At 40.6% G+C, this 14463-nt stretch overlaps 1 protein-coding gene across 14 annotated transcripts in view; it reads right to left on the bottom strand.

Moving 5' to 3' along the window:
* LOC125769025 (MOB kinase activator-like 2) overlaps positions 1-14463 on the bottom strand; it is a 102969-nt gene that overhangs the window by 62320 nt on the left and 26186 nt on the right. The window contains exon 1 of one of the 14 annotated variants that reach the window (XM_049437410.1): positions 11898-12158. The exons of 10 other annotated variants lie outside the window; for them this stretch is intronic. The gene's annotated coding sequence lies outside the window, so the exon portion shown is untranslated. Of the gene's footprint in view, positions 1-11821; positions 11862-11897; positions 12159-14463 lie in introns of those variants that run through there. 3 more of the 14 variants (XM_049437411.1, XM_049437412.1, XM_049437413.1) reach the window with 3 other exon arrangements.

Raw genomic sequence — 14463 nt, 5'->3', positions numbered from 1 at the left:
TTTAAAACCAATCCATTTATTTTCCATTTCTTAAATCATACAAAAATGGTCAGCGAACATTATTTGGAAAGGAAGTGTTTACAAAATGAACCTACGAGGGTACGAAATAAAATAAACCATTCCTCAACTCCGATCGGCTACGGAACGAGCAATCGTAGAATGGAGACGGATATATAGGAAGAAGGGAAAACATAACAATTAATATATCGCCACCCGGTTCGCAACGGGGTGGGCGCTTTGCACGATCGTTTGTGGTGTTGTTTTTAAAAGCGTTGAAAAGTAAATCAAACGTTACTAAATATGATTTTTGGAGAAAACCCCATCCGACAGTTCCCTGGGCTTGACGAAACAGTTCAATAGAGGAAAATACTTTGTTACACTCGCTTGAAGAAGCATGGAAAATTCACAACTTTGCAATGACATCGAAATGTGTCGATATTTAGTTAAGCTCTTGTTATTTGCTTTGTTGAAAATCAAAAATAGGAAACTTTATTTTCTAGGTCAATATTAGCAACACGTAGCATGTTCGCGGAATAGGAGAGTACAGTGTTTCGAGGTCATCGGCGCCGACGAGTCACAGCAATTTAGGGATGGTACATTTGCTCCACTGATTTACAATTATAACACAAACCCCCCACCAATCCATGAAATGTATAGTTGTAGTGTTAGCAACATTGTAAACGTTGCCGTACAAAGTTGTTGGAAAAGTCAACAGAGGAATCGAGTCATTAGAGGGGGCCTTCGCTTCGGTATGAACCAACCAACCAAGGACGGATTGATTATGCAAAAAAAAAAAGATTTAAAAATGAAAGAGTTGGAAATTGATGAAATATGTTTCTTCAACAACTTTCAGACCAATGTTGTTTATCCAACAACATTACGGATAATTCCATCCCAGCACCCTCATTCTCGATTGTTTGATTTTGTTCGAAGTGGTTGCATACATTGTAGCTACAAAGATCCACTCTGATGGCGTGTAATCCCATTTGCTCCAGAACACCGATTTCATCATCAGCAGTGCGCAGAGCAAACGTCCAAGGATCATCCAAACGGTGGAACAAATTAGTTTATAGTAATGCGCGTGAATCAACCTGCCCTAGGTAACAGTACACCTACAAAATCAACCCCGGATTGTAGTACAGCACCAGTGCACACCTGGACGGCGAACATTATTTGCTTTACCGGAACGGGATCGCTTAAGCATTCATTCCGATTTCATGGGAACATGGGAAAACTTCGCTCCGAACCCGTGGATTATTGTGCCGTGGAAAATTTGAAGCCTTGATTTACGCACATTTGCTGTATCAAGAGAGAGAGAGAGCGAGAGAATGCTGTGTGTAAAAGCGCCATCAAAACATTGAAAAATTCCTCGAACAGAGTTGCTTACGCTAGAGATTGCATATAAATTTCAAAATGGCTACCTCAATATGGAGCGTATTTGATCGCTGGTGAATCAAATGTTTTCGAAATACCCATAAAACCTTTAAATAACCTTGCTAGAAGTATTGTCTATTCTTCAACGTGGTTCATTAAACGTCCATTGAACGTCTTACGGCAACAAAAAAAAACACACAAATCATTACGAATATTGCGGATGTACCGAGCTCGTGACGTCAGGAAGTTGGATTTCTTGTTAATGAATGATGCCGGGCCACATCTCATATGGCAAAACCGATCAACAATTCAGCACTATTACAAATGTACATTGTGCCACCACCCAGGCAACCAAAAAAGGGAAGTAATCGGCTGCAAAACGAGGAAGTCGTTTACGAACCGGACAAAGAGACGTACCTCCCCATACATAGATTCTTCATACAGACGGACATAGCACTGTTTGCAAGCAGCGTAACGTAAGAGGAAAAAAAAGCAATTCGCTGTTACTTACGACCCGTAAAACAAGAAGTAAAAGTGAGAGTAGGTGATTATGGTACCACCACTAGCGTTGGGATTGGACACTTCAAACTAGCAAGCGAGAAGAACGTGCGCCCGAACCGATACCTTAGGTAGTGAGTTGCCCGCTTGTTTGTCCGTACGCTGGACAAGCATAATGGGACTCGGTTGTGGTGTTTGTTGTCCAAAGGGATGGTAGCCCACAACCGCCACCAAATAGCACACGGTGAATGATCACTGTCAAGGAAGTGAAGAAACGTACCTCACGCTTGGGCAGACAGATATCTTCAACCGGACTGGACATTGGGTCTAGCGTGAACCAAAATCATGGTACACTGTGCTGCAGGAGAACGTCCTCGAAGACAATCGTGGTACACTCTGGTATCTTCGGAAAACCCCAGGTTTGCTGCACTGTACATCAAACGTCCAGAATGAGAGGCAGCAGAAGAGGAAGTCTGATTAATTGCCCTTTTGGGCAGAAGAAACACCCGCGGACAAACAATGGAACCCAACACAGCAGGGACTCCACATTGTACGTCTGTTGCTACAATTCTTTACATACTCTTGTTGGATATCGCTGGGATGCTGCTGCTGCTGTCTTCCCAGAGTGTTGGACTGTGGCGCATTGATCAGACACTTCACGTCACGATCGGCATCTTCACCGTAACCATAAAACTTGGTAGGGGTACAGCAGATTGCGATATTGGGTACCGTGCGGCGTTCATCGCTTCTGCGTCGCAGTAACTCTGTACGATCCCACTTTGTTTCCCTTTCACCTATGACCAAACTGGCGCTGCTAATCTAGAGTAGATCTCGTTGACGAAACGTGATCGTTTGTTTGACCGTCGAATATCAGCTACGGAGCGGAGCGGTATGGGTTAACATTAGGAAAACGACAAAAACGCGCCAACTCTAAAACGATTTGAGCGGGCAGATAAATATGACTCAGGAATACATCTCAATGAGTCATGCATATGTGAAAAAGACCCTTCCATTTTCCCTGTCCCTATCACAACGTAACGCATCATATAACCCTGCAATGTTGAACGGTTGATTACATTATACCACAAAAATTCAATTATGAATTTCACTTTCCTACCCAATTGGTGGTAATGACCAAAAGGCCTCGTGGCAGAAAGGTAATTAAATTGCTGACGAACATCACACTGTCACACAACAGTGAAGCATACGCTTCAAGGTTAACGTGTCATATGCGAAAGCCAAGCCTCTTTCCGTTGTTTGTTGTCTATGTGTTCGCGAAAAGGTCGTGAACCAAACGAAACTAGAAACTTCGCCCCCATCCGGCCAGAAACCCAAAAGCACGAGAAGCCAGCGCCGTTTATTTTGCGTCGACACGTAATTTCAGGCAATTCTCACACGCTCATAAATCCTTCAATGTAAAGAAAAACTGGGGAGAAAAACAACTCATATGCACACACACCCCGCTAGTATATCCATAATTACCCACATGGAGAGGAGGAACCTCGCTGCAAACTCTTCTCTAGTGGCGCATCATCAGGGTAATATGTTTTTCCTTTTTTTTTCGTGTCCAGGTTATTAGCTTTTTTCGTTGCTGCTGTTAGTAAGGCTAGTGATGCTACAACGTGACACGTGATGCAGTAATTAAAAGCTTCTCCAACCTACAGTGACGCTACCCTCAAGGATAGCGAATCGTTATGCCATTAAACAATCGCGTTCCATAAAATATGTCTGTTGATTTAGTGAAGGATTGCGTAAGGCCGTATGCCCGGAGTGCTGCTGATTGATTTTACAAACGACGACATTGAGCCTTGATTAGCACAAAGCTTTCCAGACCAGACATCCAGCTCGCCAGCCCTAGCCCGAAACGGTGTACAAGCGATTGAACTTGGGATACGGCGAAACGTATAACATCATCAACATCAAGCCCTATATAAAAGAGATCTGTGATTTGAAACGTTTTCCACAGCCCGCCAATAAAAGCCTGACGAGTTCTTGTGAAGATCTTTAGTTTAGTGCTCGGTGCCATCATCTAAAGGATACAAAATGCCAGTGCAAACTAGGCGCTTCAGGTTGTTCTTTCCATCGAGCACACCACACATTCCGATGAAAATGAAACCATTTTGTCTTTCTGTCGTTTCTTCTTCGGACACGCATCCGGCTTCTTTCATTCCCACTAGCGTTCCATCATCAACGGCTCTCTCGTGTTTACCGAGAATCAATTCAGCCCAAAATGATTGATGTTTGAAGCCCGCACGTTTTGAGCAAGTCTCCCGTTCAAAAGATCCTGCCAAAAATTCAGACCATGACTATCGTTTCAAGACAGAAAAGGTACCTTAAAGAACGTTGGTTCCCGGGTCCATTATGAATCAGCAGCTTGAGAGCAGACAGCACAAAACTGTACGATGCGTGATTGTTTGGATCGTTGCACTTCATTCTGCCATTCGGTTAATGGTTGTGCTGCCGTCCAATGTTGGAGTGACTTGTGCTACGCCCGCGGGCAGATTATTTGGGATGATTTAGTGTAATTTATGCCCACCTTCTTTAAGTTATTGTTTGCAAAAAGGAAAATTCGAGTCGCACTTCGTTGGAAGAAAACGAGCAAAAGAGTACACAGCCATTGCAAAGTATCCCCAAGCAGGGGTCAATTTAGTGTTGGAAGCTTTATTTTTGGAACAGGCGCCAACGAGATCAAAACCTCTGGGGCAATGCTGCTGCTGTGGTGGTTCTTTGGCAAAAACCGGTTTTTTTAAAGCAAAAAAGACTGTGGAAAGAGAACTGATCAGGTAAGATAAACGGATCCGGATGGACTAAAAAGGGGAAGTCCCAATGTAAGTTGCCGCAGTAATTCTCAATAAAAAAAACTGAGCGGCAGGGAAAGATTTACACTAAAACATCTACACATAACAACCAAATCTCGTTCTTCTGCTAGGTGCTACTGTAGATTAGGGAAGCTGACACTGGTCGTGATGTAGGTCGTGAATTTCTGCTTGGGATCACGATCATAGTAAAGCTTGGGAAATAATAACAATTTGAGATTCACGGATATATAGTAACGTCACAAAGTTGGTAGCAACGACGGATCTCTATGATGTCTAAGCTTGAAGTAAAGAAAGATAAATTGGATACACAGTTATATGGAAGGTGATCGTGAACGCTCGTTGACGTTTAATCGGTTTCACCGTTTCTTCGATCCGTTCCAGTTTAATTCGATTATGGTTTCAAAAGTGTATTGTAGGCGCTTAGAAACGCATTGAAACTACGACACAGCTCATAAGGTACGGCTTAATTCGAGCAGCCGATTGCACGACTTCTCAATTGCGGTTACTACCGGGCCAATACAGCGAGATCTCGATCGTCCACTGAGAATCCCATGGACAACTCAACTGATGAAGCAAATCTCGGCGGTGTACCCGGAGGGCTCTCGTCGGATGTCCAATTGTGCTTAACGGTAAAACAACAAAATTCAAACCAAACCATCATCAACATCACTACCACCACCATTGAGTAGCATTCACGCAATCGGTGGTTTGTTGCGATCCGATCATGAGCGGATGAGGTGGTTTGGCATTTTGAAAGGCTAAACCTAACTGGGTTAAACTCCTTGCCACCCGTATTGGTCGTTCGGGTTGGGTGTATTGGAAAACGGAAAAGCAATGACCGCCTTCCACTTCACCGGACACTGATGGACATCATTTGGGATGACCGCGAAAACTGCCCATAATTGTTTTCCGAGTGTTGGGGACCAGCCCGCGTACACTTTAAATTTCTAGCCGAGTTGATGATTTGACGAGCCCGACAACAACTTCAGGCTGAGGAATGATTCAAACAAAAAAACGGACTGGATGGTGGTTACTATTGGGAGATGTTTGCTTGCTTACTTAGTGTTGGACTGTAAATTAGTGACATTGAAAGCATGGCTGCGCACGGTCATGCTGTAAGCAGTATTACCGTGATATAGCTACTGCTTATGCTTTTCTTTGGGTTGGTTTAAGTGAGTCTCGAAAGATCAACAGACAAATGATTAGCAATCAACCTAGGAAGGAGAAGTACCATTGGTGGAGAGTTGTAAATTATTTCAAAAAGTGTACCTTGGAGTTTAGAGGTTACGGGTTTTTGGGGATCCAAAATTGACGTCTAATTATATCCATTAAGACTAACTAACTCTTTAGCACTTTAAGGTGATTTCTGGGCATACATCCAAAGTACCTATTTCTTAAACATATTCAAGCATCGAACGAGGCCATTCAAATGACTTACATAAAACCGTAACCTTCCATAGGAATCCGTTTACCAAACCCTTTTATTTCATCCCCGCAACAGTGGACATTAGGATCGCGCTGAAGAAATAGATCACTCCACTACAATCTATCTGCATTGAAGTATCGTAATAGGGTGATATAATGGCAAACGGTTCAACTAGATTGCACCATCGGTTTTTAACACCTTTTCGTGAGGTATCTCTCTCCCCGCTGTGTATTATCGAGATGGCAATCGTGCGCCAACAATAGAACGTGAGCCATATCTTTCAGACACCAGGGTACAATTAGCAAATAGTTGAAGTGGTCGATGACGTACAATCAATGCTTACATTTTTTTAAGAAGTCATACACCTCAACACTAATTTAAAACTGTGGCAGTGGCTGTTGGTTTACTTCTTGAAGTTCATTCTTTTCTCCCCTACTTTACAACCATTTATGGGACCTCTCATCACGCCTTTCAGAGCATCTTAATCTCTTATGATTAATTGTTGTTCAACGAAAAAAAAAAGACGAATGATCGAGCAGTTCAGTATCGTTTCCCACTCGAAAAAAGAAAACCTAACCTACACAACAAGCAAGAAACCAAGCGAAAAACGACACCCTCATACCGGTATCGCGAAGATCCAATTCTCATGTTCTAATTCCCAGACGCGATTAGCGCGTGATCCAAAATGGCATTACACGCGATGAAGAAAGATGAGCTACACGAAAACAAAACAAAAAAGAAGACTTGGGAAAAATGCCTCCAGCCGGGTCCGGTTGGATCGTCGGTCACCCAACCGTCACTAGTGTGTTGAATGGGAAAATGGAAAATGATGTGCCCACCACAAATTATGAAAAATCCCGCCAACAAAGCGGCAACAAGAGAAAGCGTCTCCGTCTATCATTGGTGACCTGCATTTTCATTTCCTCGCTTGTGGATAGCGTTTAGGGGCAACTTTTCCTAAAGGGGTTTTGGGAGTGTAATTTCCTAAGAAGTCGTGCTTAGACGTTTTGACTTACTGCCGCATTCTCATTGCATAAATTAAACTCATTGCTTCGGCTGTTACGAGAGGATGTTCTAAGTGGGGTATTAAAATACAGTAGAAACACCGCAAAGAATCGTAACAGAATTTTCATGTTGTTCATCCCGGCTGGGCGTTACATTATCGAAAGTTAACGAGGATAAGCATGATTTATTGATGACCCTTGAGCCCGAGATTTGACCACGCTCGTGGAATGAGGATTTCTAGGGTGCGCAAAAGAGTGTCCAACCAAAAACGACACATCAGGGCCGAAGGGGGTATTAAGCGTCAGTTGACACGCCAACCCAAACGAGAAAAAAAACCTTTCTCCGTGTCGTGTAGCGGACAGATCGACCTTCATAATCCGAAGTTGATTTGAGCGCTTAACCCGTAACGATGGATTGTGGAAAGTGTGAGGTCAATAATGCTTAATTTGATTAGCTTCTTCAAGGTTTTTGCCCAATTCCGGCCCAGAACGAAACCGCTAGGAGGAAAAGCGCTAAAAGCAGATAGCAAGGGGATTGGTTTTGCAAATGAGCAAAAGTGGTTTTTGCTTCGGACCGTGCCAACAAATTCAACGTACCCGAATCAGATCATCCGATCCGAAATTCTGGGGATGGAACAGTGTGTATGAGAATGTGTTTAAATAAATAATGTTTGACAGTTTCCAACACGGGTTGATTGGATTAGTTTTTGAATTTAATCATTGCTTCGCAATGGGAATGGACCTCTTTATCTGGTTTCGGGGTTGAAGTTACGTGTAGCAATAGCTCGTGCGATAACCGATACAACAGAAGCAACACATGTGAAGTGCCTAATTAAACTTGTATGAATCGCATAACAATTTCACCACACACGCTCTCAATAGCTTCTGGAGTGCTTGGGAAATAGTCGATTTCACGCCCAAGAAAAAGATTGCAAGTCCTTTTTCGGAAACTGCACAGAGTGACCATGTATTTGGTGCATTTACTACGTTATTTCTTAGCGTGATGTAAGTTCCCATATGTTGCAGAGCAGATTTTTTCCATTTGCGAAAGCACGATATAACCTTTTATCTTGTCTAAAACTGGTACTCGAAAGATGTCAATTTTCTCGTCCATATTTTATCAAGGGAACTGAATAAATTGACACGGTAAAACCCTTTTCTAGGTGTGTGTTTTGCTATTTCTATTTCTAATTTATAAAACCACACGCCCCGGGAAGATATCACGGGGTAATAACCACAGGTTCTAAAATGTCCATTATCTCGTTCGCTGATTGTTTCTCTGGACTGAACCATCTCCATCGGTTTACCGGTGACCCACTTTGTGACGGATTTTTTCCCCCCGTGTACCTCGTTTTGCGCGGTCGTCCATATTTGATAAATCATTTTCCCCTAACCTCTATCTCGAGTGGTCTATCAATTATGCAACGCCACTGGTTTGTGATGGACGGATGAACTGATATCTTCCTCATTCATACTGAGGATGGGTAAGATTACGGACTATCGGTACAATATGGATCCGTTTTCTTTCCCAAGTAGCAAAAAATGAATATGGATGAATTTGTTTTTTTTTTTAATGGAAATGCCGAAGAATTTTAAATTTATTATCTAATAATGATTTTTAGTACAACGATTCCTATCTCACTTGTTATTATTTTGTTATTTTAAGTATAAATATAAAAAGTGTAAAAAGAAAAGTAACAATTTGATAGCTTGTACAACAACGTCTTAAATAACAACCATTATACAAAATGCATTTTAATATGCATCAACATGTATTGGTGCCGAAGGAACCTGAACAGAAACATAAAAATTGGAACCGTACGGCAAATCGCATCACATATTTGCGCCGGCTCCACGAAGTTGTTTTGCGATTTCCATACAACTTCGATACGATTCCCTCATTATCATTTAGCGTTTCTTTGATGTTTCTTTTAGGCATGTCAGAGCAAAGTCATCTGCTTCCTTCTGTGTCGCATAGTGGGTTTATATTTTATTTTATGTAATTCCCCCACTATTATCTGATATTTGTACCGGAAGTTGGATTGGATTGTACGATATGGTTTTTTTGGGAAGTTCACTATTACGTATTGTGAGTTGAAGGTTTAACCTATAGCAAAAACAGATGGCATGAATATTGATATCTCGCGTGAACGTAAAATTTGCATTTTATTTATTTTTTGCATCTTCATTCGGCTGATGTTTGTGAGCCTTGAAAATAATATTTCGCTTTCTGCAACAACAAAAAAATGTTTGTATCGAAAAATGCGTTTAATATTTAGGCCAGCAGGGTTATTTTTGCTTTTGTTTAAAACTATACCACTAAAGCCACTAGCTTATAAGGCTTTGAAATATTGTTTTGATTGAAAAATAAAATTACCCAAAAAAAACATTTGAAATAAATTTCCTTACTAGTAAAGGCAATTCATCATTAAAGTATGCTTTCAATTATCAATCAATTTGTGCCGACACTTGACCTGTTTGTGGTTAAAAAAAAAATTGGACATTTTATGGTTCCCCATAGCGGTAAGTGGGATGAGTTTGAAATTAATTTATCACCTATGAACCGTGCCATGAACGTTTGGGTTGTTATATGCGGGAGAAATTATGAAATGGTGAGATTTTTCGTTTGTGAGATTGCTTTCAACCTTCTGCACCAGTTTGCCCGTCTCATAAAACCACCAATACCAGGCGTTGATTAAAAGGGATTTATTGCATTATTTATGGGGTTCATTTAAACAGTGTGACCCTTTTTTCCAGTAGTGGATGAATCTTGAAAAATTGGATCAAAAACAACAGATTCATTAATGAGTAAATATCCCTGTTTGAACTTGAGAACCACTGGGTACTGAGCAAACTTTCTTTACAAGTGAGATTTCAAATATAATTTTATTATTTACACTCAAAAAGGGATATACATTTCAAACTTTAGTCAAGTTCACTGTCTGTCGCTTAAACAATAATGAGAGTTGATTAATTTTTATTTTACGCTTCCGTACTTCCATCGTCCAAAAAATTGCTCTCCCCATGTAACAAAAATGAAGGAAATATTATTCCACGATCGATGGTTCCAGCTCGTTTGCGTCTGATCATCCGTTTTTCCTTCACTTTTTTTTTGTTGTTGTTGCGCCTTCCAATGGTGCTGTACTTTTATGTGCCCCTTCGCCCGAAACCGTCTCAAAACGGCAAGCTTTGCAAGGCGCAGGAAATAAAAACATAAATCGACACACAAACACATTCGCACAGTCGCGTTTTAGGCAGAGGCCGTTGCCTTTTTTTTTCTTCTGTTCCTGTTTTCTTGGGTGAAGACGTTTGATTTTTCCCGTTCAGTTGTGCGTTTCTTATTTTAACCGTGCTCGCCCACCAGGGCGTACTCGTTGCATGAATTATTCTCGCATGATTTTGATTATTATTGTTTCAACTGCTGCTAAATCGGTCGTTCACCACACCACCGTTTTACCGTTCGCTGTTCGGTGTGTGTGTGGTTTTGTGTATGAAAGGATATACATAGTATTAAGGAAAGGTTTTTCACGTTTTTTTTCTTTTTCTCTCTCGCTTGTCTTGCTGCTTATTAATGTAAAATTAGAAACACTATTTAAAAGGACAATTTAAAACAGTTCGTTAAACATACTACACCAACCGTGGCAATAGCTTAAACTACACAATCACATAACTACGCGAAAGAAGAAACCATCCTAACAGGTACGTTAATTTTCACATCATTTCACCTCACTTTTAAACTGATCTTCCGGGTTTGTTTGCTGCGCATCGCGTTCGCGAGACGAGATGAGAAGAAACAAGTGGTTGTGGTAGAACAACTTCTCATCACTCACTGCTTCGTTTCTTCTTGTTTTTTACGTTAAGTGAGTGAACAAGTAATGAGTTGTCCGATCATCGAACTTTCCTTCCAACATCAAACGTATTTTCTCCAGCTGTTTTTTTTCCTGCTGTACTTTTACCAACCAACCGACCAACACATCTACACAACACCGGATGCTGCAGAAATGGTTGGATACAAAACGATCTTTCCTCCCCTGGTGTGCGCGTGTGAGTGAAATTGGTCTGCCAGGGTTCTAAACGTAGCCGTGGGGAAACAGATGAGATGAGATCAAACAAGCGAGTAATGCGACAGGTGTGCTTTAGTGTGTGCGTTAGAGGAAACCGTTTGATGGATGGATTTTATTGTGCCTCTGAAAAAGGGGGCACATTCTGCTATTGAGGCTTAATTAGTGCCGTAGCCGGACGGAGTTCGTGCACTATATTCTTTTTTCCATCATATTAAACTAAAATTTTTATTTATATTACACATGAATGCCATCACACAACACAATGTACGTCAACATGATCGAAATTGGTGTTTCAGGTAAAACTTCTCTCTTCACACACTAACGATTAGCATTAGTATTTTTTTTTTTATTCATAAAGAACGGCCTGGCCGTATTGCTAGCATTAGTATTAAACCACAACACAACCACCTTCGATCGGTACATCATGATCGTAAATGCTCTTTTCTTTAGCACATATTTTTTGGTGTGTTTTTTTTATATCGCATGTTGGCCCACTTTCAACAATTTATTATTCATTTTGCACAGCTCAAAATATTTTCTTTATTGCACTTGTTTTTTTCCACTCCACCAACCGTTCACTTTCCACACAAAACATCTACGTATGGTTGAATTTGACACCTTTTACCGAAAACGTACATTAAGCGATACGCATTGCAATTATTGCCGCTATCGGTCGGGCTGGTTTAAAACCAACAAAACAAAAAATACACACCACACATACACAAAAACCGGGTGGGAAATATTACCACGATGCCACGGAAACCATTCACACGCGGCTCGCGACCAATCCTCGCAACGGCTCAAAATGAACTGAGCGGTTCGGTGCTTCATCTCACCGAGCAGCTTCCAAATGCACAAAAAAATTGAGATTGCATCGTAAACGCGCTCTCTCTCACTGTTCACGCTCTTTCTTACTTTCTCATGAAACCCGTTACTCACTCACTCGCTTCTTCTCACTTGGGTGAATGGATCGGTGACACCCTAGCGACAAAAATGACCACAAATTCATCCAAACTCCATATAAAAAAAACGCCGACCCTCTAAAAATGACCGCGCTGTCCCAAATATTCACGATAAGAGCACAAACCTTCATTCGAGAACACGAAAATGTTCATCGTCTGCTCGGCCGGTCATTTGCTGCTACTCTTGCTTCCTCTTGCCTTGCTGCTCGTACCCACAAGCATCCGTCGTCACGACTACGATGAATTTTGCAACCTGCATTGCTTCTTGTTTCACACCCTCTGACCCATATGCATTGCACACACACGATGTCCTTTTAAATTGTCTTGATTGTACTTGCCTCTTTGTCAAAACTGTTCTGAAATGAACGTGAAAGAGCATCGTCAAGCTGCGGTGGTTCTATTGATATGATTATTTTTTGCATGTTTCAAAACCTATTGCCGTTCGATCATTGCAAAGTACGTAGTCTTCACTACGTGGATCATACGGACTGCGTTTCCTTTCGAACCCGCCTACGATATTTTACATGAAAAATAATTTTAATGATAATAATGATTGTTTTCATGTAATGAAGATATTTGTTACGCTGGTATATTATCACCAACAATATCAAATTTTTGAATTGTTATTGAAATTCAGTAAAAACAATCATCAGCAGCACTTCTACAAAACAAAATAGATGACACGGCACATGATTTTAAAAGATAGAACGAAGATCACGAATGCAGCGAAGGTGCAGGTGCACTGAATGTGCAAGACAAAATATGATGTGATTAATTGGCTTTATCACAGAGTAAGAGAAAATGGGCCAGTTAACCAGAACCTAAATCGTTAGATGTGCGACGAAATATAACATTTTTCGAAATGAAAATATTAAGCTATGTTTACATAAGCAATTAAAACAAAATTTAGAGATATCTTGCCTGTTAAAACTTGTTAACACTTTTACTGTTAAAACTTTTGTTTTAATCATTATTTATCATATGCTTTAACGAATGTACGTCCATTTGATATTAATTGATTGAAAAAAGATAATTTTTCATGTTTTCGAATGGCGAAGACGCATATCTAGCATTGCATTCGATTAATAAAAAAACGGGAATGTTGCGCTTTGCTCATGAAAAATACGTCTTACCTCTTACATATTTGCACCAAAATCCTAAGAGTACTAAAGAGTGTATAGACGTGTTCACTCCTAGATCATGGTTGCAGAAATCTTTCCTTCCATCCATTTTTTATATAACGTTCTTCGCGCGCGGACAAAAACCCAATTTTTGTAGTCCTGATCGTAGCGGCAGGACATTTAGTATAGGGAAACGTATCTAAATTGAGTTCAAATCACATCAGCACATAAATTTTCATCCTTCAATTCCATCCATAGGCGAACAAGAAAAAGAGACTCTCTCTCACAACAGTTCAGTTGGTGGTTGAGGTTAAAGTTTAGGCAAAAATATAACCCCTCCACAATTCTACAGATGCAAGCAAAGCCTGGCGCGCAGCATACAGGACATAAAAGGATAAGGAAGAGAGAGTTATAAATAGAATATACGGCTGAGCCAATCACAACACGCGATTAGGAGGGGGAAGCGTGCTTAGAGCTACCCAGATAACAAAATTTTTGCTTTCGGTTCACGGCAGGTTACGATTCATTTTAGTACGGGTCTTGTTCATTTTGGCAAAAGGTCGAGGGACCACGACACGTCGACCCTCGCCTCGACCCTGGCTCGACCATTTTCAAAATGAATATTTTGGGATGAATTTGTGGTCATTTTTGTCGCTAGGGCAGTGCTTGACTGATCGACATATTGATGATAGTGATGTCAATGATAAGAACTAATTAGAAAGGGAAATTATAATTCATCAGAAAAACACATATGCAAACATAATCACCACCATTTGCACAGAAAACATAACCAACGACATTCGTGAGACGATACGACGGTGAGATAAACAAAACCAAATGTGAGAATGAAGCACGCGCTCGCTCTAGTGAGATGGAAACAGAATGAACATAATCTCATTCTCATTAATTTACTCTGAGAAATATCTCCGAGAAAATGAATTCTCTCACTATACGCACTAAGGGAAAACATATTGCGTTTTGTCCATATTTGTCAATTTCTCTCTTGGAAACAATATTAAACTCAGATTAATAATATTGTTTCTAAAATCTATTAAATTTTTTTTTATTGTTATAAACAAAAAAAAAATTAACACATTTATTTTAGATTTCGTCAATGTCATGCGCATGGTTATAATAAGTGAAAATTTATTACACAAATCTATGAACTGTATAACGCCGCTTTTGCTCATGATTG

Source organism: Anopheles funestus, chromosome 3RL, assembly GCF_943734845.2.
Source record: "Anopheles funestus chromosome 3RL, idAnoFuneDA-416_04, whole genome shotgun sequence".
In the NCBI taxonomy this organism is placed as follows: Eukaryota; Metazoa; Arthropoda; class Insecta; order Diptera; family Culicidae; genus Anopheles; species Anopheles funestus.
Note: the sequence above shows the minus strand (reverse complement) of the source record. Positions and strands in the feature narration are given on the sequence as shown.